The following is a 25,494-nucleotide window of genomic DNA, read 5'->3' on the forward strand; positions in this document are numbered from 1 at the left end:
CAACATTCTATACTGAATTTCATAAATTCATTCAGTGTAATAAACCTTTAAGCTTGAGTAAACACATAACAGAACACTGCTCATTAAGGCCTAGGTAACTATGTGCATTTAAGGTAAGTTGTCACCATAACTCTTGTCTTTCAAGTAAAAGGGATGTATGCCGATCTCTAGGGCCCTCCATCACCTGGTCGATCACCTTAAATTTAAAGTGGTGTCCAGGGTTGTCCCTAATGTGGTTGGCCAAAGCATTATTTTCTCTGTTTCTTTTTATACTATAAATGTGTTCATAGATTCTTTCTTTGAACCTACAATCATTTTTTCCGATATAAAATGCCAGACAGAGTTGACATCTTGCCAAATATACCACACTTTTAGAGTTACAGTCGTATCTAGCAGTGAGTGAAAAATTCCTGTTAGCAATTGTATAGTCCCTACCTATGTCTGTGTACCTGCAATAGGCACAAGCTTCACATTTAACCATTCCTGGGTTCCTGTTGTACAATTTATGCTCTTTCTCTAATATATTTTTTAGGTTAGCTCCTTTTCTATACACAACTCTTGATAAGGTGCCCAATTTTGATCTAAGATCTGTGTCTCCCATAAGGATGCACCAGTTTTTTAACAGGGTGTCCCTTATGGACTCACCATAAGGTGTATATGTAGTAATTAAGCTTAAAATATATCCATTCTTATCCATATTGTTATTACTGTGCATTGGCGTATTTATGTCAGCACTATTACCCTCAGTGGTGGCAGGGCTAAGCATATGAGCTAATAAGGCTGGTGGTCCCAAAATGGGTGAGAAGTGCCCCTCCCTTCTTTTTATTTGGACTTCTTTTATGAGTCCCTGCAGTAACACTTCTGGGTAGCCCCTTCTTTCAAACATTTGTTTTAAATTATTGCATTCTTGCATGAATTCTCTATCCAAGGTGATCATCCATGCTGCCCTAACCAGCTGACCTTTGACTACAGATTTTTTCTGGTATTGTGGATGGCAGCTTGTGTAATGTAAAAATTAGTTTGAGTAGGTTTTCTTTCTATGAATTTTAGATAAGTAGCATCCCCCTAAAATGTCCTTAGTTAATTCCACATCCAAGTAAGCAATCTTTACGCTGTCAAAATTGGATGTGAATTCCAGAAAGAATGTGCTGGCATTCATCTCATCCACTATTTCTTTAGCCGGAGTTTCATCTCCATTTATGATCATAAATATATCATCCAAAAATCGTGTATAATATATGATTTTATCTTTGATGTTACTTCTGGTAAACACAAAATGGTGCTCCCAGAAGGCCATAACTAAGTTGGCAAAACTACCGCCACATGGGGACCCCATAGCTACTCCCCTTTTCTGTAGGTAGTATATACCATTAAACATGAAAAAAATTGTTCTGCAAAATGATGTATAGTAGTTCTTCAACTAATCTAGTTTCATTTGCTGTGGCACCTCTTTCTACTAACACATCTACCACCCATTCAATTCCTAAATTGTGGGGGATGACTGCGTAAAGGTCTCTTACATCCACAATTAAAAATTGAGCACTTCACTACATTCCTGATTATTCATGTCCCTTAAAAATGACCAGGAGTCCTTACAAATTTGGTGTTCCATTGTTACATATTTTTTCAAGATACCATCAACCACCTTAGCACAAGCATATGTGGCTGAATTTCTCCCATCAATTATGGGGCATAGAGGAGGGTTAGCCAGATTCTTATGAATCTTTGGAGTGCCAAAGATTACAGGTGTGATAGGTGTTAATGTTGTTAAATACTTAAACATATCCAAATCTATTTGACCGCAAATAAATAAATCATTAATGTAACCTCTTATTTTCCTGTATGCTACATTAAGTTCATTTAAAGACACCATTTCATAACTGTCCTGTTTCAGCATTCCCTCCATTCTACAGTTATAATCATCCTTAGTCATAAATACTAGCCCCCCCACACCTTTGTCTGGCTTCATGACTCTGATGTTGGCAAGCCTCAAAGCATTTAGTTCCAGTACATTTTCATTAGTCATATCATTTTGCAATCCCCCATGAGCATAAAAGCCCTTTAATTTATTTCTAAAATCAATTTCACATATTTTTTTCAAAAAGTGCTAGTGTAGGATGCAAGGGTGGGTTAAAAGTACTAGGAAACCTGTTTTCATTCATATTATTCATTTCGCAACCATGAAATAAAAGCTGTAAATTTAATTTACGTATGTAGAGCTTAAAATCCATCAGTACAGTACCTATATTTGCTTTCTGCATTGGTATAAATGTCAATTCCCTTGCCAAAAAATCAGTTAAATTAGATTCTATAGTCACAGTAGTAAAGTTAAATATATTGAAGTCACATTGCTGGTTAGTTTGAATAACAGGATGTCCAGCTGCTACACTGTGGTTGTTTTCTTCACCAGAAATAACAGTCCCATGCTCATTTTCATTTTCTTCAAGCTGTACTTCTCAGTTTGCTATTATCTCCGTTGGTTGTAGTGGTTGTTTTTCCACGATTTTGCTTTCTTTTTGGTTCCTCCTCATTGCATTTGACCGTTGTATGTAGAAACACGAAATTGTTCCCCTGAAACTCCATTGATGTTTCTCCCTTGCAAATGCTCACTTCCTCTTGGCTGGCTCGTCCCTTCCTGTTCCTCTGGTTCAGTGACATCAATGATGATGTCACTAGTGGGCGGATCTGCGTCAGCCTCCTCATGCATATTAATATTAACAAAGCGCTGTGGTTGGTTTACCGGGGCTTTGCTACTCTTGATGGGCATTCTTGGGTGTGGGAAAGCCAGCCCATTAGTGTAATCATCAAGGTATCTCTGTAGTTTCCTCATTTTTGTAGCTTTATATTTTAAAATCAAGGCATCAATGGACTCAAAAGTTCTATTGTATTCAAATTTGTATCTATCAAAGTCAGTGTTGGTTTTAATGCTATCCTCCAGCATTAACAGTTCATTAAACAGGTCAGCATTTTCTTTTTTATAATTAAATATCATCATTTTCATTAAGCTAAGCCCCTGTTGGCTAAAAAATTAAACCAGTTCTAAGTGAAATTGGGAGTTTGGTATAATACCCATTGGATAGGGACAATACCTTAACCCTTTTGGTACCTGTTCACATTTCAGACATTCTTCTAGGTACACTATTTCCAATTGAGTCTTTCTATATTTAAGCAAACTTGTATCAAACTGCTTCAATACAGTCCTGATATCAGTGCCACTGACTGGTTGTTCCACTGTAGCATTAGAATTATCCTGCTGTAGCCCAAGGGAAAAATCTTGCTCCAACCATTCCCTTAGCTCTGAAACTCCAATAAGCCTCCGTGGCAGTTCACCTCCATGCAGGTTATAACTCAGTCTTTCATTTGGCTGTTGATCATGGTTAGCTCTATAAGGTAATTCAGTGGTGGATGTTTGTCCCATGTGCAGCCTAGGGAGTTCAGTAACAGAAGATGAACCCACATTTGATAAACTCACATCGGGTATTGTTTTCACATTCCTTCTTCCATTAGTCTCATTAGCCAACAGCCTGCCATTCAAGTCATTTACTTACTGTGATAAAGTCTGTACAATCATTGTAAGGTTTGTTATAGATGCAGCAACATTGTTCTCATTTTGTGTTTCTGAGAACAAATTAGGGGTATTAAGTTCACCTTCATTAGCCATGCCCTAACAAACGAACTGACCAGCGAAAAAACAGCAAATAAAGCACTAATAAAATAAGTAACAAAGGGCCATAGCTCCAAAGGCAAACCAAAACTTTAATCTGTGAGTGCTTTTGTTCACTCAAATCAAATGAACTTCTTCAGACAAATTCAAACAGTAAAACCCCTCCTTATATAACCAAGAAATCACATGAACAATAAAATGCATTACATCACAAGTTTAAAACTGATTGTTAAAAGGCGTATACATCTTTATAAAGATATTTACATATACTTTAAAAGAATTTTTAGCACAAAGTGGAGAATTATTAATATATAAAAAAACAATCAAAAAGGTGCATCCATACAAACCTATAAGTACATAAAATATTATATTCTCTTATAAGAACATTCTATATTGAATTTCATAAATTCATTCAGCGTAATAACCACATTTTGCATTTAGAAATAAGAAAAATCTGAAACAGCAGCTTTGCTATCCAAGGACATCTGCTCTGATGGATAACACAGTGAATGGTACCCATAGATGTGGAAAATGTACACAGTGCATTTATATAGATGAATCAAGGTTTGTTAAGCACCCTGAACCAGGGCGTCTATGGGAGTTAAGGAATTCTGCTGATTGCAATACTAAGAATGTAGTGTATGTAGCTCACTGCACAACCTGTTTCCATTTCTATGTTGGCAAAACTAACCGTCACCTTAGGGAACGGATAAGGGATTACCTTTACTGCACTAGAAAAAGGCAACTGTATAGTGCTTTGGCTAAGCATACATTGGATAAGGGGGATGACCATATATTTTTGTTTCAGGTTTTACACATCCAGAATGTCAGCAATAGGATGGGGGACATAGTCAATACTACTAAAAATATGGAAGTAAAATGGATTTTGCATTTAGGAGCACACAGAGGTTTGGGTTTGAGCAATAGTGTTCCATTGAAGCCAGTGCTAAAATCTAGAAGGTTAAAATAAAATAAAAAATAATAATACTATTTTAACAAGAGAAGACTATATAAACACACGAGGGCTATGGGTCAATATGACAGTATTTCTTGAGCTGTTTTTAGCATAGATATCATTAAAGACAAGCATTTGTTGAGATGTATGTATTAAAGCATATGTATTTACTAGGTGGGCAACATGTGCATTTATTAGGCAGAATATATGTATTCATTAAGCTGTTGAGTGTGTACTGCTTATACTTTTATATATATATATTTTATATATATTTTTATGTTTATATTTATGCACATAAGTAGATACTAAATGGGGAGCATGAGTATATGTATTTATTCATTGAATTTTTATGTATTTTATTTATATTTATCCACATGTCCTTGTCTTTACATTTTGTGTATGTGGTTTTTAAACAGAATTTTTCTGACTTCAGCAATTAACTAAGGGCAAAACGTAGCCATTGTAATTAACTGATTGCTGAGTGCTGAATTCATTTTGAGTGGTAATATTGGTTGTTCTAGTAATGAATTAAAGTATTTAAGTGCTGTTGCTGTTTGAATGAACTGTCTGATGAAGCAATGGTTACCATTGCAAAAGTGCTCACCATTTTGTATTAAAAAAGATTTTACTTTGTTGTGGTTCAGCTTCTTTATTCCAGCTACCTTCTTAGTGGGCACCTGTGTTTCAACATTTTCAACTTCTTGGCTGGTTTGGATTTATTTGTTTGCTGCTAGTATAGGAAATATATGTAAGTATGTAGATTAATACCAGCAAGCATGTGTACATTGCTCAATCACAGTATTTCAAGCAGTGTGTGTGTATATCAAAGAACAGTGCCTGTCCATTCATACTGTAAGAACAGTAGTCTTGCATAATACCGAAGAGAATAATGAAAAACGATGCACGTCGTGGGGGCATGTGGCCGTGCTTCATGCACAGAATGTCACACCTGGGGCATTGGATCTGTGGACCCAGGAGATGAGGCTGGCCAGGTGTGTGAGAAAACTGCTGCTTCTCAAACCCCTGGCAGGATGCTACCAGTGGGAGAAACAGTGTAGACCAGCTAAGTCTACTCTCGACACAACAACAGGTCCGTCCCCAGTGGGACGAACTAAAAGTTGTGGGTCACATCGATGTCTCCACCAGTACTGGAGGAGGATCAAGGGAAGGCTCTTATGTACGTGGACTAAACGGATGAAGAGCCTACAGACACCTAGGTTGAGACAGTATAATGGAGGAGTACCGACACAAGCAGAGAGGGAAATGTATGGAGGTGTGGTATGGCAGGGCTAGCAAGTGGAGAATGGATGGATGCTGTGTTCATGGAGCTCGGGGGCCGGGGGAAGAGAACATTGGTATGACATTATGGTAGAAATATGCAAATGATGGAGAACACAAACCAACTGATGAAAGTAAACCCAACAATCCAAACAAAAATCTTCCAGGCAAAAGAGTAAACGAACCACAAGCAAGTATTTATTAAGCGCTTTTCATGGAATAACTTCTTCAGATAAAACACAGTAACAAGTCAATGTTATTTATACAAAGTATCTTGCTCAATCAATCAATCAACCTAATTGGTAAATTAGTAAATTAATTGAATTAGTTGATTATATAGAATAACACTACTAAAGTAGTATATGCTTTTCGTATAATCCTACAGCTCAACTACGGAAGTGAAACAAAATCATATAAAATATTTCCACATAAAATTCTTACTGTGTAGACATATAAATGTAGATAAATACATTTAAAATACATTTGTTTGTTTACATTAAATTTTTTTTGTTTTGTTTTTTTTTTGTTTTTTGTTTTTTTTATCATTTCATTGTAGAATATTACAGAATATTACATAAAAGAATTTTACATGAAAAAATAATAATAACATAAAGACCTAAAAAACTCTATTTAGAAACAAGTGACACCAGAATGTAATGTACATAAACCCAAGTCAAAAAAGATCAGATTTTCTTTATCTATCTATTCAGACTCCTAAGTTTTAGGAGGCATGTAATATTACAATGCTCATTGAGCCCTGGTTCGAAAAAGGCATTGGTCCTAATTTGCCATGAAAGTTCACAATCTTCTAGTAGTAAATTAAAAGGTCCTCTTCTATTATCTAGTTGTACTTGGTCTAACCCTATAAATTTGAACTGATGGTTTGGGAAGAATACGATATGTTTTGCCAAAGCATTTTCAGTTTTCGATTTAGAAACTGCATTAACATGTTCGTAAATTCTATCTCGAAGACATCTTTCCATCTTCCCGATATAGAAGCATGTACAGTTTGAACATAGTGCAGCGTACACCACAAATTTAGAGTTACAATTCAGTCTATGATTAAGTTTATATATTTTATTGTTAATTGAATGCTTACTGCCTGTTTTTATATGCTTGCAAATATTGCAACTTCCACAACCAAAAGTTCCTTTTTCTTTACCTTTGTCACTTGTTGGTCTAATTTCTAATAATGATTTAAGATTTTTCCCTTTTCTAAAAGTTATTTTAGGTATATCACAAAATATAGTTGCACACTTTTTATCTTGCAATATTATAGGCCAATTTTTATACAAGATCTTTCTTATAATATGGCTTTCAAGATTGAATGTCATAATATACCTACTGCAAGAGTTGTTTCTAAGTGTTTGTTGACTCTGGGTACTTATACTGTCACTGTTAAAGTTACGCCCATCGGTATCAAATGACATAGTGTCTTTACTAGTATCTGAATAACTGTTGAGTTCGGTTGATACCGGCTGTTTAAAACCGAGTATACACGTTCTCTCTCTCAAGATAGGCAAGATGACCCTATTTTCTCTCTTCCTATTGACTTCATCAAATATATTGTTTAGAAATCTCTTGGGGTATCCTCTATGCATAAACATGTCTTCTAATAATTTGCATTCACTGATGAAGTCACTATCTCGAGTGACCATACGGGCTGCTCTAATTGCCTGGCCTTTTACTATAGCCTTTTTTCTGTGATTGTGGGTGTAAACTCGTGTAATGCAGATATGAATTACAAAATGTACTCTTCCTATGTATTTTAGCAAAAAATTGTTTACTTTCCAAGTCTTTAGCTAAAGTAATATCTAAATAATTAATACTAAAGTCCTGAAAGTCAAAAGTGAATTTAAGGAAGTTAGTAGTATTATTCAAATAGTCAGTCAGTTTGATTGCTGTGTCTTTGTTACCATGAAACAAAATAAATATATCATCCAAAAAACGTGTGTAATATTTTATACTGGATGTATATTCTTCTTTGTTCAATAAAAAGTGTCCCTCCCAATAAGCCATGACTATATTCGCAAAGCTAGCCCCTAATGGAGAACCCATCGCTACTCCGCATTTTTGCAAATATAATTCATTGTTAAACAAGAAATAATTATTAGTTAAAATTATGTCCAATAATGATGTAACTAAATATACCTCATTACTGGGGGCTCCTTTTTTGACTAAAAAGATATTGACCCATTCAAGACCTTCATCATGTGGGATTGAGGTATATAAATCCACCACGTCGATTGTAAGGAAGTTATAATCATCAGTATATTCAAGTTCATTGATTTTACTAAGAAAGGCCCATGAGTCCTTACAAACTTGTAATTCTGTTGTCAAATATTTTTTTAAAATGTTATCCACAAGTTTTGCACTTGCATACGTGATGGAGTTCCGCCCATCAATGAGTGGTCTGAATGGTGGATCTAATAAATTTTTGTGTACTTTTGGTGTTGCAAATAAAACAGGTATTTTGGGCCACTCTATTTTTATATAGTTGTACATATCAATATCAATATAGCCTTCAATGAAAAGATCGCTGAAATAACTTTTAATAAGGCTGTATGCTATGCTGACTTCGTTAACAGAGACTTTTAAGTAAGTTTCATTATCTAATAAGGCAGAAACCCTGTCGATATAGTCATATTGATCAAAAAAAGTAAGCCCCCCACCTTTATCAGGTTTTATAGCTCTCACATTCAATGATTTAAACAACTTTAGAGAAGCGTTTTCATCAGGGGTAATATTACATAAACTAATATTTTTATAAAACAAGTTGTTGTCAGAATTAGCTAAAGTCCTTAAATCCAGTTCCATTATAGTTTCGAACAGTTGTAAAACAGGATGCAGCGGAGGATTATAGTCACTAGGAATATTATAAAAGGAGGTAGGATGTTCTGAATTACCTAGAAGTTAGTTCAAATTGAGCTTCCTTACAAACAATTTCAGGTCTTTGATGTTCTGGACCAAATCCATATGTCGGTTAGGTATAAAAGTATTCCCTTTTGAGAGTAATTCAACAAGAAAAGGGTCTACTTCAAGACAGGAATAATTGTAAATGTGAAAGTCTCCAGCTTTATTAGTAATGATCCCTGGTGATTCTATTCTATTTACTACCTCCTCGGTCTGTTGAAAAAATGCTTGTTGTTTTTTTGATTCTGCTGGTTGTAGTTGTTGGTATTATTTTTAGGAATAGCCCCTTGCCGGGCATAGTCCATACTGTCAGTGGAATTGCCTTAAATATGGCTATCATCGGGTCTCTCTCTGTTTCCCCTTAATCGGTTAGCCCATGTATTTCTGTTAGAATCTTGATGAACAACACAGTCCTGGTTAATATAAGGCCGTTCGTTAGTTGGAGTAACCTCTTCATTTTCAGTCTCAACTAAAGACTCATTGTCTGTAGTTGAAATAAGATGGCTAGTCTGTGACAATGGTGGTTTAGGGTAGGCAGTTCCATTTTCATATGCTACTCGGTCCCTGGTCATTTTCTTGCTTTTATTTAAACTAAGTCTCTCTAATAGTTGATCAATCGTGGCAAAGGATCTATCATACTCGTATTTGTAGCGAGAAAAATCTGAATGACCAAGTACTTCCATATTAAGTTCTGTAACTTCCTTAGAAAGGTCGGTGACTTGGTTGCTGTAATGCTTAACCTTCAGTTGTAATAAAGCAATTCCTTGCATATCAAAGAATGCTAAAAGTTCGTTATGAAATAAGGAATTTGCTACCAGACCTGTAGGGTAAACATGAAGGAGAACAGCAATAGTGTAGTGGGCAGAGCATCCGCCTAACGAGCATGCATTCCCAGTTCGAGTCCCACTGCAGCATATTATATTTTCCATGTGAAATCTGTGTATGAACATTGTTTTGCTGCATAACCTATTAAATAACATTTAAATGTGAACTAGAGTACTGCATTAAATGCACATGTGAAGTGTCAGTGTCATAATGAATAAGGCACTAGTAAGCAGGTGTAAGCACAAATAAGCAGTAGTAAGCATAGATAAGCAGTAGTAATCGTGTTTGTGTGTTTGCACAGGGATAAGCATTGCCTACACAGATTAAGCAAAGTAGAAGCTAACCACACCCGGAGGTTAACATTGCTTAGCTCCATGCAAACCTGCATACACCCGCTTATAACTACTAAGATTTCCCTTAATCACTCTGTATCCAACAGCTGGTGTTCTGCCCAGCAACAAAATATACAGCCTCTGCAAGTCCTGAACCCAGCACCCTTCACACCATACACAAAGTGATTTACCAGTAAGCCATGGCAGATGTACATAACCCTCTTGTTTTCACAAACACATCATCCAGCACAATCAGTCAACAGTACAGGAAATGTAGCAATATCATATCACACAACTTCTTAATGTAAGAATTCCAGACAAAGTGTGCCAAAATGTGGGTACAAATAGGGATATATGTCAAATACTGCTCTAATACACTTAAAATGTTTCTAGTTACACAGTTATATGTACTAGAACACATATTTTGAAGGAGATGAAAAGTCTGAAATGCAAAAGTGTCGGCACGAGTGACTGACTTTAATCCTAAGATCATCCATGTCATTTGCCAAGAGAATGAGGTACAGGCCAAACATATAAGCCGAACATGAATGGACATATGGACAGATATATATCTGTAAATGTAGACAGATAGACAGCTATAGGTATATATATGTGTATGTATGACTCACAAATAATCATTTAACAGCAATTGTACATAAATATGTTCAGTGTATCTCTCTCTCTCTCTCTATATATATATATATATATATATATATGAATGTTCATATCTATTTTTCTATATATGGGGGTTTCACATATATAATTATGTATATATATATATATATATATATATATATATATATATATATATAGATACAGATAGACATGTGTATAGCATTTCGTCATGGAAACAAAATCCTGAACCATTCAGTACAACATAACAGACCATAAGCACAGTTAATGGGGGTGGGGGCACAAATGAAGGACACCTGGTAATAAGTGCTATGTAACCCCCCCAGCCTTAACGGATATGCTGTACAATCCAATATCCAGCACATGCAGTACTTGACTTCAGGACCCTCCATAACACAGCTACAGTGCTCTAACAGTAATCTAATTCACCTGTACATGTCAGGGCAATATCTGTAACATATGCAGAAAATTCCTTCTACTGTAGGGAATGTACAATGTGGAAGGGGTACACATTACAATGGTACAAGTATGCACACACATCTATACATTGACAATTATGTTCAGGTGTATGTATGTATGTATGTATATATATATATATATATATATATATATATATATATATATATATATGTGTATATATATATGTATATATATATATATATATATATATATATATATATATATATATATATATATAAAATATATATATATATATAGAGAGAGAGAGTGAGATAAGATATGTGAGATATATATATATATATATATATATATATATATATATATATATATATATATATATAGGTACATGCACATATACATAGACAAAAGGTATGAGCAGCCATACATATGTAGAAGTAGTGTGGACTTACTGGGTGCAAAGTGTATCACTCAGCCACATGCCTTGTAACTGGTACCTGTGACATGTGTAGTGTGGCAACCATTCCCAAAAATGAGAATACTTACATTAAACATATACCCACTCACAATTCAAAGGACATGACACAACACACAGGTATGTATACACAGACAACCTTTATTTGTGTACTATACAATAATGTATGCCATTACTTACAGCACATAGAATTTGAAATATTTAATCAGTGATGAATGCAAGGCCCACACAAAACAGTAGATGCAGACAATGCGGATATATAACATACTCTGCTGTCAATGCCAAGCCCTTCAATTCATACAATAGTAGACAAAGGATTTGCCTTCAAGATAAATAACAATCAACAATAACAGATGTACGTCAGCAGCCTCCAATTAGACCCTGTAGTCAAGCCCTAGGAGGGAAATGTATTACTTGTGGTATTGTCAATATATCTGTCACATGTATGGACCCTGACCAACAAATGTTGTGGGAGTCCATGATATGACTGGGATGATAGCAGGAATGCTAGCAGGAAATAATGATAGGCCATTACCTAACAACCCCTAACCGTATCACAGCAGGACAAAGACTGCCATATATGTGGAGGACAGAGGCAGGAACACAGGGTCATACTTGCAATATTGCTGTACACCCTGGACATTGCTGGTGTTACAGGATTTGTTGCAACATACCCTTATGCAGGAATAAGACATCAGAAACACAAATGGATGTAGCCACGTACTGACAGCATGCAACAGGCAGATTGCCGGTGATATATCTAGGACAAGACCTGTGTGGTGCACAGACAAAAGCAAACAGACACTTCACTGGCCATCATGTGGATAGGCCTATAGCTGAGAGCTATGCAGACAGACTGCATTCCATCCTAAACTACTATGTACACACAAACACTGCAAGGCCAGCAATATACAATGAACATAACAACACTACTCACTCTGTCTGTAGGTCTGAAACCTTTTACAAATGTGTAGTTGGCCTGTATCAGCAAGTCCTGCTGTAAGAGGTACTGCAGCTTGCCATCTGTAACATTGCTGCCCACATACAGGAAGGATGTCCTCCATACTGGAAACGTTAAGGGACAACGCCCACATGAGTCAGCAATTTATAGTACTTGGTTGCCATGACAGTGGTTATCTGAATTACTACACAGCCGGCTGCATGCGGTTAGCAACTGTTGCACACTGATTAGTGCAGAGCCCATCACCTGATCATGTGCATCACCTACAAAAGCCATGCTGCAATCCATTCAGACCAGCTCAATCACTCTAGTGGAGAGAGAGAGAGAGAGAGAGAGAGAGACACACTGAAAAAAAAAACAGAAAGGTGTCACACTCGTCAGAAAAAAAAAGGTATGTAAAACATAAATGTATGTAATTGAATGTAGTATGTGGTATAGATTAATAGGATATATGCTGGTGAATGTTTGATATGTGCCATCTGTAGTTGTCCCTTTAATGATGTTCTGTTGAACAACTGCTCTGGACAATACTGTCTGTCCCTGTAGGCAGTGGGACATACCCGCCAACTGTGCAGATCAGCAATGAATGACAAAATGTAAGCCGTAATATCTGTGTGTGTTATGTTAGTGTGGGCAATAGCTGGTGGTGGAAGTACTGCGGTCATGATAGACACATGGGAGTCAGAGCATACCACTTGCAGGACAGTCATGTTAATGTGTAATTTAGCATGCACAAATGCCATAGGTGTGTAATAGGCTTACCAGCAGTCTCTCACCATATATACCATCCTAATGTTAGTCTGTGTTCACATGTGACACCTATCTGTGCTACAGCAAGGCAGAACAGTGCAGCTGTGAATGAAAGATAGTTACAGAATGTGGACCAGATGTCTGTATGCACCTCACATATAGATAAATATCTGTGTGATATAGAATGAGAGATGTATGTCTACAGATACACAGACACTCATATAGATATAGGTATATCAACAACCTACAAGATATATCTACACATATATGTACATACATACATATATATATATATATATATATATATATATATATATATATATATATATATATATATATAGTGGCACTGACAATGGCATGCATGTGAAATAGTCTGTAACAGGCCAGCAATGATAGTGTCCCCACAGGGAGCATGGCTACAAACACATAGCACAAAGCATGGCACAAACACATAGCACAAAGCTTGGTACAATACAACATATGTCCCAATGGTAGGTAAGCAGCCGACATACCAAGTGCATTCAGTGAATGGTTTGTTGCAGTTGATATGGTGAGGGGAGGCAAAGATGTGTATTAAGAACTATGGTAACCCTGCTGTATGAGTTGCTCAGACCTGTTTCCATCTTTATGTCTTCCAGGGAACATGGCGCACACACGTTTGCCATTGTACAGTGCTGCTAAAACAGAGGTGATAATAGAACATTTGGTACAGCACTATGAACAGCTGTTTGACCAGTCAGCACATGAGCAGCAGGAGAGGACCACCCTGTGGAACGAGCTAGTCCACAGGGTCAATGATGTCGGACTGCATAACAGCAGCTATGAGCAGGTCCGGCATCATTGCACCGACCTGCTTCGCCAGGTATGTCAGCTTGCAGCTGCTGTACGGGGGGACCACCTCACAACAGGGGAGGGGGCAACCCATCTATCCACCCCTCACCCGTGTGGAGGAGCTTCTCAGTAGCCTTGTGGTATCTGCCTGCCTGCAGCCCCAACACCTGACAAGGCGCATTGTGGAAGTGGGTGCCACCGACATACCAGCTGAGGAGCGTGCAGGTAAGGCCCCAGGGCACATCAGTACATGACTCTTGTGTATGCAGCTGCATCTGTACAGGTACATCAGTGAAATCTGAGATGTCATGTACATAGTCTGTTGCTGTGTAGTAGTAATAAACAGTTGTACATAAGCTGTATTATTGTGGAATTCTACTGTTTTTGTAACTAATGCTGCACTCACCCTTTATGAATGCCACAGCTGTGGCCACTGACATCAACTTTCTCACACTCTTATGTAGGTCCCTCCAGGATACCACCACGGCAGCAGCCTGTAGCCAGTGAGTATGGTTCATGTTCATGCATGATAATACACTGGGGATATAATAGCTATGGGATATTCCATGCACACATCTAACATACCTACCCATACTGCATGCTGTACACGTTCACGTTTTGTTGCTGTGAAATGCACTGCATCACAGTAGAGACCATGTTGGGGTATTGGAAGGGTACAACAGACACATGCAAGATAACTAACATCCTGTCAATGTGCAATGTGTCCACAGGGATGAGAAATATGGCAGGACACACGGCCTACAGTAGGGACATGTGTGAAACAACACTCCCATGGCTGTAGCTGCACACAATCAGGTTAAGTAAATGTGGCAGATGTAACCCTGACCCCACAGCACTCCTGACAGCAATGTGTGCACTCCAAGGGATGTGCACATGAGTAGATCTTGCAACCATGAGGTCTGGGACATGTGTAGGGCACCCCCCACAGCCATGGTAAGGTCTGCTGTTTGTCAGTGTAATAGTGTTGTACTGGTCATACATGCACTGCTGATGTTGTGATCTGTAAAGCAGACATCAAGCATTCACAAATGATATCTGTTAACATATCATCCCAGGTATGAGTTGCTATAACACATAGGGGCTGTGAGCATTGGAGCTGACATAACTGACACAGTACTACATGCAGCAATGGTATCTACACCTGTGAGGTATGGTCCACAGTATAAGACAGGATGTTGAACAGGTCCACAGTAACACTTTGCACATGGGTGCAGTGTTAATAAGGGGAAGGGCCATCATTTACCAACACAGCCCATGCATCACACACATGTATACTGCCACTAGCATGACGTCACTATAGTTGCACTGCATGCTGTTGAGCACCATATGTAATGCATGCTGACAGAAGGGTAATGGGAGGACTGTGTGTAGAAACGTTGTGCAAACCCACATGTAGGCATGTGGGGGGTGTTGATTGTGTCTGTAAGTGCAATTTGGTAGAGTGGAGTGTGGTCGATGCACATCAGATATATGTGTGTACATGTGTGTCTGGTTGTGTGGGTGTCCATGTATGCACAGGTGATAGTGGGATTGATCACATGGCAGTACTTCTCCTTGGGATTGTGATGTACATGTACATGGAGTGACACATGAGACACCAGGACAACCTGTCTGATATGTGAACACAGGACAGCTGATAGCATAACACGGTCGGTACCATGGAACATGCATTGGGAGGGAAAGTTCATAAAAGGTATACACATATTGCCAGCAGCAGATAGATAACTGGCTACCCATATATGCAGCACTACTAATGCAATGGGGAATTACCAGAGCACATCAGTGAGTGTACCCAGATATTACTGTTGTCTGCATGACGGGTTAATCATGCAGCAGATGTGGCATGGACTGAGCAAGACTGTAGTATGAGTCTCTGGTGTGTGACATATGTAGTGAATGTAGCAGCCCCAACCATATAGGGGCCATGTACACCATGACTGGACATACACAGGGTAATACAGGATGACAGCAGTGAGGCCATGTACAACCTACTTCACCCAAGTCAGGGAGGTGATGGAGTGACATGTCATGTGTTGTGATCACATGTGTAGGCATGGAGAGGAATGATATGTTAATTGGTAGTAGTAATGAGTGTATGTTAGCAAGTGCCATGCAGGATGGGGAACATATCTAACTGAATGCAGGACTGTCTATAGACCCAGGGAAAGGGAGGTAGTAAGGTGGATTGTCACTGTGTGTGTGAGTGTGTGTGAGTGTGTGTGTGTGTGTGTGTGTGTGTGTGAGTGTGTGGGAGTGTGTGTGTGAGTGTGTGAGTGAGTGTGAGTGTGTGTGAGTGTGTGTGTGTGAGTGTGTATCATTATGCAATGCTGTACAGGTCTTAATGTGTGTGTTTGTTTCCCCCACAGGTGGCGAAGCGGGTCAGGTTCCCACCTGCATGCAAACTGAGGTAGGTGTCCGTACAGACCGCAAGGATGATGGTACTGTTGAGGCACAGGTGGGGTTGTCAGAGGCCGACACTGCACCAGCATGTGTCATCACCATCCTAGCCACCCCAAGCCCGCACACAGTTACAGTGCCCCTTTAAACCCCATCACATGTGGCCATAGCAGAGAGACAGTTGGCAGTTGGTGGCAGTGACCAGGAAAGTGTGGTGTCCATGCCAACTGTGTCAGGTCACAGTCGGCATAGCCAGATGTCCAGCAGGGAACCACATTGGCAGATTTACCATGATGCTCGTGGGAGTGCCGCAGGTCATCATGCCCCTGGCAGAGGCATCACAACTGGTACCACCAGGAACATGTTTCAGGCTGTAATGGAGGTACAGGCACATATGGAAATGTACACCAGATGGGGCCTGAGGCTGTAGAGGTCTGCTTTCTCAGCTGTAAGTTGCAACCTTCATGAACTTAATGTTGCCCTCCTTGAACAGACCAAGGTCATGGATAGATGGTGGGGTGAGATGGTGGGCCTCCTCGACTGTGGTATGTCGGTGCTTGAACATGTGGTGGGAGTGGTGTGACGTCCGCGTGGACATAAGCCAGAAACACCAGCAGCTGATGGTCAATGTGGACGTTCCAGGACGTCAAGCCACTCCCGTAGTGGCAGTGTCAGCCCTAGCACACCACTGGAGGTGCTGTCCACACCACACCACAGCAGGCCTCATGCACGTGGCCCTGGCCAGTCCCAAGTGGGACATGGTTCCAGCGGACATCTGTCATCATCAGGGGAGAATAGCACCTCAAGGTCTGTACCTGCATGTGCCCATGGAACCCCTGGCAGGCACAGTCAGCATGTCCGTGGCTGGAGGCAGTGAACTGCACACCCTGTCAGGTATGGTCTGCAACTGTCCAACAACACCTGTATAGGGAAGCCACATGGCAGAACTGTGTGCATGCATACCCACACACTATGCAACCACACCTAGAGTGACCCCATACTGACACACACCACATCACCATGCCCCAATCAATGAACCAAGCCCCTCAACCACACACATGGTGACATATGTATGGACCACCCTTGGCTTCTGGCACACCAGCAACACACCTTGTGCATATAATGATTCCTGTCCCACATCCCTGTCATCCATAACATCGATACAGGGACAGTCTAATATGATTCTGATGCACACGGTGACTGTAATAGAGTGCTGCAATGTACTGGAGTGTAAGATGTTGTCAGGGGTAATGTGTAATGCATACATGTCAGATAGTGTAGCCATACAGCTATGATGCATTTACCACACCCTGTGCATATGATGATACCTGTGCCACATCCTTGTCATCCATAACATTGATGCATGGACAGGCTAATATGGTTCTGATGCTCACGATGACTGTAATAGAGTGCTGTAATGTACTGCAGTGTAAGATGTTGTCAGGGGTAATGTGTAATGCATACATGTCAGGTAGTGTAGCCATGCAGCTATTAGTAACACTGATTGTTATCTCCATAATGTTATCCATTTGTGTTGTAGGCATACATGTGTCAGCAGGAGGATGGTCCGCCATCATATTCCATAAAGGTATGTCACTGTGGTGACACCATGGCAGTGACATATCTGGTGTACAGTTGCACACATGATACAGATATGTATAACAATTATTACCAGTGCAACACTGACCGGTGTCCTGCTAGTACATGTATAATCTGCACCCTTATGTCAACCCATCCACATACACACACATCCATACTTGGCGACACTGTGTCTAGACCCCTACCTAGGTATGTAGTGCTACTGAACTGTGTGGTTTTCATTGCACACACGACACCATGTTTAGGGTGTGTTGTGTACCAGGTCACAAGTTACATGCAGAACATCCACAGACATGTACAATATGGTAATGGGGGGTTTAATGTTTGTAAATGGAGAATACATAGTGTGTCATACCATCATATACACATTGACTGACACATAACAGGCAGACACATATCGTAGAGATCTGGGTGTATTTTTGCTAACTAACTAGTTCATGTGTCCAATGTGTTACAGGTAGGCTGCACACAGCACATGGTTAACTGGGCTGCATCCTGTTATCAGTCACCTGTATGGGTGATGGTGACAGTGACCACCAGAGAGTGGTACGTGGGCCATATACTGAGTGTACCATGGTATAATGACAGTGTACACAGTACCCACATCTCCCACTGGATATTGTACACACTGGAACCCATCTTGATACTCTGACATACCCATTATCACACATTGCCCATGATGCCAATACAATCCATTGCATATCACAACAGTGGTACCACAGGGATATGCATGTAATGCACATGCCACAGGCATAGTAGGGTGTTGCATTGCGATGCCACACCTATGAACGACAACAACATCTGTACTACTGTGTGGCAATGTGTATTGTAATAGGAGTATGTGGCTTTGGAATGGTCTACCCTACAGATATGCAGACATGCACACATACACACACATGGCAGACCTCAATGGGATTCCCATGCCTACTGACCCATTTGTATAACACTGTTGTGCTGGTACTGCAAACCACATGTAGCTGTTAGGGAGAGGAGTGTAACAGGCTACATGTCATGTCCAATACAGCAGCGACCACATCTGACTATGGCAATGGGAGTGGTGGTGGTAGTGAAGGTTGTCATGGACTTTTCAACTACAGGTGTACTAACACACAAACAATGCTATCCTCAGTAATGAACATGTACACATGTCAATACTGTGGTAGATTGCTGCAGGTGGTCATAGCTGTGTACCTGGCTGTTGTCCATGGAGGGACTGGATGTGTAGGGGGTGTGTGTACATTGGTATCATGCCACCTGCCATGTGCCAGCAGGCAATCTATCAACAGACACCACGTTAGTGACTGGCAGAGTCAGAGTGACATGCATCAGCCAATCCTCTGGGTGCCCTCTGCACATGGCCACTGAGGTGATCCAGTTGACATGTATGCAACATGTCATACAACATGTGGTTAGTGTCTGTGATGGAGACCTGTACCCAAGCATGTTCAGTGGACTGTGGTAGTGTAGTGTAGGTACCGGTGGCATGTGGCCCATACAGGGTGATGTCTCCTATATGTGACAGGTAGTACATAGCTGGCCACACATGTGAGTGTCAATCAAGCATAGGTTGTCTGTACGTATCCCAGCTGAAGACCTGCCATCTGCACATCTGTAGAAGAACTGACAGACACCAGTTTGGTGAGTAGCTATGCAGTACGATGAATGTGTCAACAGATGGATGTTTGACAACAATGAGTACGCCATTACTACATGTTGTAAGCCCTCACTAACATGTGCTGTACCGACGGTACTCTACAGTTACATTCCACATGTCTGAATATTATCCAGTAAGGGATATATACGATGACACAACCCACACACCAGGTACACAACAGTAAGCCCTCAGAGTGCAGCTATGCCCGCAGGTGTGCTTGTTGTCAGTAGTAATGTTAGCACTGCACCCTTCCCTGGGACAGCACTGTTGACAGTAGTAATGCCATGTTACACTGCATGCCTGTGTGACAGCACTTACCCTTGGTTGCTACCCCTGCATGTCACACATTCACATGGATAACAATGCTGTGCAGGCCTCATATACTTGTGTGTCCCAGACATGACACTCAATACCCTTTGCTACAGTAAAGACAGCACATAGACACATGTACTGTACATGGCAGTACATACACATATTACAGATGTCATTTCCAAGGGTTTGACATAGCCTTGTATGTGACCCAGAGATAGCCTCTGTGTAGACAATATGCCACAGAGTATAGCTGGAGGATGTCTAGACGGTTAGCATAGGCCATCTGTTTGATGTCTGTGATTCTTATACTGAGGTATTTCCACTGCCTTCCCAGCTGTCACAGCTGTCTTGCGAGGTACATGCCAAATGTGATGTTGTACTCTATATAGGGTGTAATGAGGGATGAGTACAGTGGGACAATTACCCCCTTTTTTCTGGATGTAAAGTCCTCAGTGATGAGGTGTGCCACATAGGAGAATTTCCTTACTGTTGTGGCTATGTGGTTAATGAAGGTGAGACCACTGTCCACCTGTGTCCCTATGTCTGTCAGCACACTGTCAGTGTTTAGTGTACTGCCACCTATGTGGTAATTCATGGGTACATGGTATGTCCAAAGGGGATAACTATATATTACTTGGCATTAAGCTTGAGCCCATGGCTCTGGCACCAAGCATCTGTTTCTGTAAAGCCATGTTGTAGAATATCCACATAATTTGGGGATCCAATAATGTCTCCCAGTTTGCAGTCATCTGTGAACTTTGTTAGCCAGAGTTCCATAGTGTTGGCCTGTACTTCAGGGAAGTAGATGCCAAACAAGAGCTGTGCCAGGACCGACCCTAACATACTCCAATTTGTCAATTGTTTGGAGCAGGGATCTGACATGGCTACGTTTACAGTCTGGGTTCTGTTGGTAAGTCAGTTAGCAACTCATCGAGTGACACAGGTGTTTATGGCCAGATTTGCATGTTTAACTATGTCTCTAAAGTGGGCGATGTTGTAGAAGGTCTTGGCGAAGTTGGGATAGGCTGTGTGCATTGCCTTACCCTCCTCCATAGCTCCGGAGACTGAATCAAAGTAGTCAAACAGGTTCAGGAGACAAGATCAGCCCTGCATGAGCCCAACTAGGGTGGGGTCCAGAGTTTACTGTTTGCCAGTGTCTTTGTTAATAAGTTGCATGATAATGCATTTCATGCCCTTGCGAATCAGGCTCATCAGACTGATGGAACAGTAGTTCCCGGGATCCAAGGTGGATTCCCCCTTGTGGAGTGTGATAACTGTAGCTGTGCACCACTCAGTGGGATAGAAGCCTGAGGTGAGGCTATGATTACACATGGCACTTAGGTGAGATGCAGGGTTATGTAGTAGTTCATGTACTACACAGCCCGGGATGTCATCTGGTCCCATGGATGCTGTATTCCTAGCAGTGGAGTCAGCGGTTTTCACCTGTGTGGCCATGATGACTGGAGTTTGCCAACCTTTTGTTGCTGAGATGTGCCCTTTAGGGGGTGAGGGAGGCTGAATGTGGCACTAAATCTGTCTGCCCAGATATTGGAACACTCCTTTGAATTAGTATATTTAATGTCAATCTGTTGCAGCACAGAGCAATTCTGGGCATTGCAGTATAGATCCTGGACATAACTATAGAATGCCTTGTGGTTGTCTTTGGAATCTATGCCACTTATATTTATGTAACAAGCTGTGGCATATTTTGAGGAATAGCAGCTTCTTGCTGAGGCTGGTAAGGGAGCAGTTTCCATTTTGGGATTATCCTGTTAACTGCAACAGTGTCTTCCTTCTGTTGTATAGACTGTTCATGGCAGTGGAGCACAAGATTGGCTTCCTTGTTTAGAGGACAGTATTTTGGGTCTATGTGAGATTGCGCAATGCATGCACGAGTGGATGTGCCCATAGAGTGCCTTAGTTTAGGATTTACCAGTTGCACTTTCAGTTCCCATCTCCATGGGTGTCATGAGGTTTGTCACGTCTTACTTGAGTAGCATGGCGATGGCTTTGTCAAGGGTAGTCATGGAGGATCCTTACTGGCGGGTGGGGGAGGGATGTGGATGTCAACGGTGATTACCTAAAGTTCAGACCTGACCTATGAAGGAGGCCACTGGTGTGGGGCATCTGACACCCATCTTGGTAATGACCAGGTCTAGGATATTGGTGAACCTGGTTGGACAATGGATTAGTTGATCCAGGGGGTTGGAATGTATGAGTTCCCAGAACCGTTGGTAAAGGGTGGTGGTACACGAGGTGTTTTCCCAGTTAATGGCAGAGTATTTGGAATCACCCAGTATTATGGTGTTTTATTGTATATGAACATTGTCCAGTATGTTTAGAATGGTGTAGTGGGAACCTTGGACCATGGAGGGGGATCAGTAGGCAGCTACAATTTGGATTGCAGTCTTACATAGTGTTAGTTGCATCTGGTTATTCTCAGATGCATTGTGTTTGACACTAGGCTGGCAGTGTGAATGATCTTAGTGAATATGGACACTCCTCCACCTGTAGTATTTTGGTCTTGGTTTGTTGCCCAACATGTGTGATAAGGGTTGTAGGCAGGTATTACAGGTGTGCTCTCTGGAGTCTTGCACCAGGTCCCAGGTACTGCACAGATATTGATGTTCCCCATTTGTATGTGTGGCTTAGGAGAGTGCCTGTTTAGGTTTAGACTTCTAACATTGAGTCGTATTACCATCAGTTTTGAATGCTTGTATCTGTTACAGTGGTGGTTTTCCCCTTTGAACCTTGCCTAGATTAGGTGCTATGGGGGTGCCAGGAGCAGTAGCCAGTGACCTGAATTCCAGGGGCAACACTCTCTGCCAGATAATCATGGTTTGTATATCATGTCACCCCAGGCAGACAGATAACGGATCCCCTTTGAATGACATCAGACACTTAGCCACTTGTTGAAGTCAATGCTGTGTATATGTATATGTGTGGTATTTATATGTATATATGTATATATATATATATATATATATATATATATATATATATATATATATATGGCCATATATGTATGTGGATATGTATATGTGTATATATCTACATAGATATGTGGATATATGTGCACACATATCTGTTTACCATATGTCCAGAACATGGAGTAGAGTCCTATCTTAGTACCAACAGTTCCAACACCATAGTGCAAGGGGATATCATGGATGTATTGTGGGTATATATGTAGACTATTGCCACTGTTATAGGGGTGTCTTAACAGACATGTTGGGTGTGGGAGGTTGCATCTGCTGTAGACATGTGCACCATTGCCTATGGACAGACATCCTAGGGGCAGCATTCTACGGACCCACTGCTAGCACAGTAATGATGCTGTGGACTACAGCGCGGATATGACCACTATATGTGGACAGTGTGACACTCTGTGGTCAGTCCAGATGTGTACACATGTCCGTTTCATGTGAGACATGTGGACCACTTCTCCCAATGTGGATGTTGCTAGCCATGTACATGGGTATATCACAACAATACTGGGGTACATATGCCCACACAGTGTATGCATCACAAACTCCAGTCTGTCCGGACACATAATACCTGGTGCTGAGTTCACATGGCCACATACTACCCAGTAGCGAATGACATACATCTGTACAGCATATCACAGCTTTGTCAGAAATTCACAACAGTTATGCTGGCCTGGCAGCAGTATGTCCTGCAAATAACTGGACATAACAGCAGACTAGGTATTTGCAGTAAGCTGCTAGGCATGTCACAAAACACTGGGCAAACTACAGGCAGACTGCCACAACTCTGGAATACATATTGTATGGGGGAATACACATGTACCTGCGATTATAGCAGGCTCGACACGCAGGTCACAGCACAGCATAGCAGACACCTGTGAGAAAATGCATACCCACATCCAATGGTAATGCAGCCACAGCCACATATTATACACAAGTTTAACACTGAAGTGGCATGTAACATCAGACAGAACAGGTAGGAGAACAATGGCGTCTACCACAGTCTGTACAGAGCCCATGTGTCGTAAGTGCAATACACATACAGTAGTCAATCATCCTAACTCAGGGGTCTGAAACCTGTGGCCCTGGAACCACATGTGCCTCTTCAGCCCTGCAATAGTGGGTTTTTGTACCTCTGGGGATTAATGGACACACACACACACACACACACACACACACACACACACACACACACACACACACACACACACGCACACACACACAGACCCAGCCATCCCAACATATGGACATATGTTAGGTGTTGTTGTTATATGTAGTATAACTATATATGGAACCATATATGCTCTGCTATCTTCATTGTAGGAGTCAGATAGTTGTTGTGCCCCATGATGACATTACTACTGTGGGTGAGGGGTCAGGAATGGCTCTTTGGATAGTGAAGGCCACAGACCCCTCCCATATGTACACTGACCATAGTACTGTACACACATACACAGAATGTCCAGGTAATGTCCTCAGACACAGCCTCTACTACACACATGTCCAGCAGTCTATCTGACTGGTTGGTTATCAGGTATGCTGTCAATAACTAATGGTGTACAGACTGTATGCACCATATATATGTGGGCTTCATTTGCACAACACGTGTGCAGCTCTGCAGGCTCAAGGTCAGTTTATGTAAGAGTGTGCTATGCCCCTGTAAGGCAGTGTATGGGGGTATGCATCAAATGTATCCCAGGATGTCACAACATGTGAGGGCCACCAGTAGTAAGCTGCTTTATGGTATGCGGATGTACATTACAATACATTTCACCTTGTGAACATCGCTGACCCACTGCTAACTGCCATCAGTGTGATTGTGATGATTACAGTTATGCATTGTTATGTGACCGATACCATCCATAGTGTCATCCCAGGTCTTTTCACCCTCGGGATTGCATGCAGGGTGTATTTAGAGGCCACTGGGCTATACATCTGCATGACATACTGTGGATAGTTTGTTATGCTGTGGCCACGTCAGTCTTTTCTGTTGGATTACCTGAAGGCCTTGGCATGCGCACCAACAGATGTGATGCTCAGGACTACTGTCCAAAAGGATATGTTTGAGTGTTGCATTACTCTGTTTGTATGTATGTCAAAGCATAATCATCTATGACATGGCATATACAACTGTAATAGTACACAACTGAACCTTTCCTATGTATACCAACCCGTGTGTTGTGTTACATCCATAGACTCTCTGTGGGTATATGTGTCAGGCAACACTTGTCTGTGGTATGGGTGACTCACACAATGTCCATCGGATGAGGTTGCAACTCTAGGGATACTGGCTGGTCAGTATGGTGTGCACCCTCTGACTATGTAACTTCCTAGACATTCCTGTTTGGGTCTGTGTAGTTACATATATATCTATACATATATATATATATATATATATATATATATATATATATATATATATATATATATATATATGAGTATCTGCATACATATGTCTGAGTATAGGTATCATAGGACCATTCATTGCTT

At 40.8% G+C, this 25,494-nt stretch overlaps 1 protein-coding gene across 4 annotated transcripts in view; it reads right to left on the minus strand.

Annotated features, from left to right (window-relative positions):
* The window catches only part of LOC122792228 (transcription elongation factor A protein 3-like), a 1,160,229-nt gene that overhangs the window by 308,739 nt on the left and 825,996 nt on the right, over positions 1 to 25,494 (minus strand). The gene's annotated exons all lie outside the window — the stretch shown is intronic.

Source organism: Protopterus annectens, chromosome 1.part2, assembly GCF_019279795.1.
Source record: "Protopterus annectens isolate FY-2018-M chromosome 1.part2, PAN1.0, whole genome shotgun sequence".
Lineage (NCBI taxonomy): Eukaryota > Metazoa > Chordata > Ceratodontiformes > Protopteridae > Protopterus > Protopterus annectens.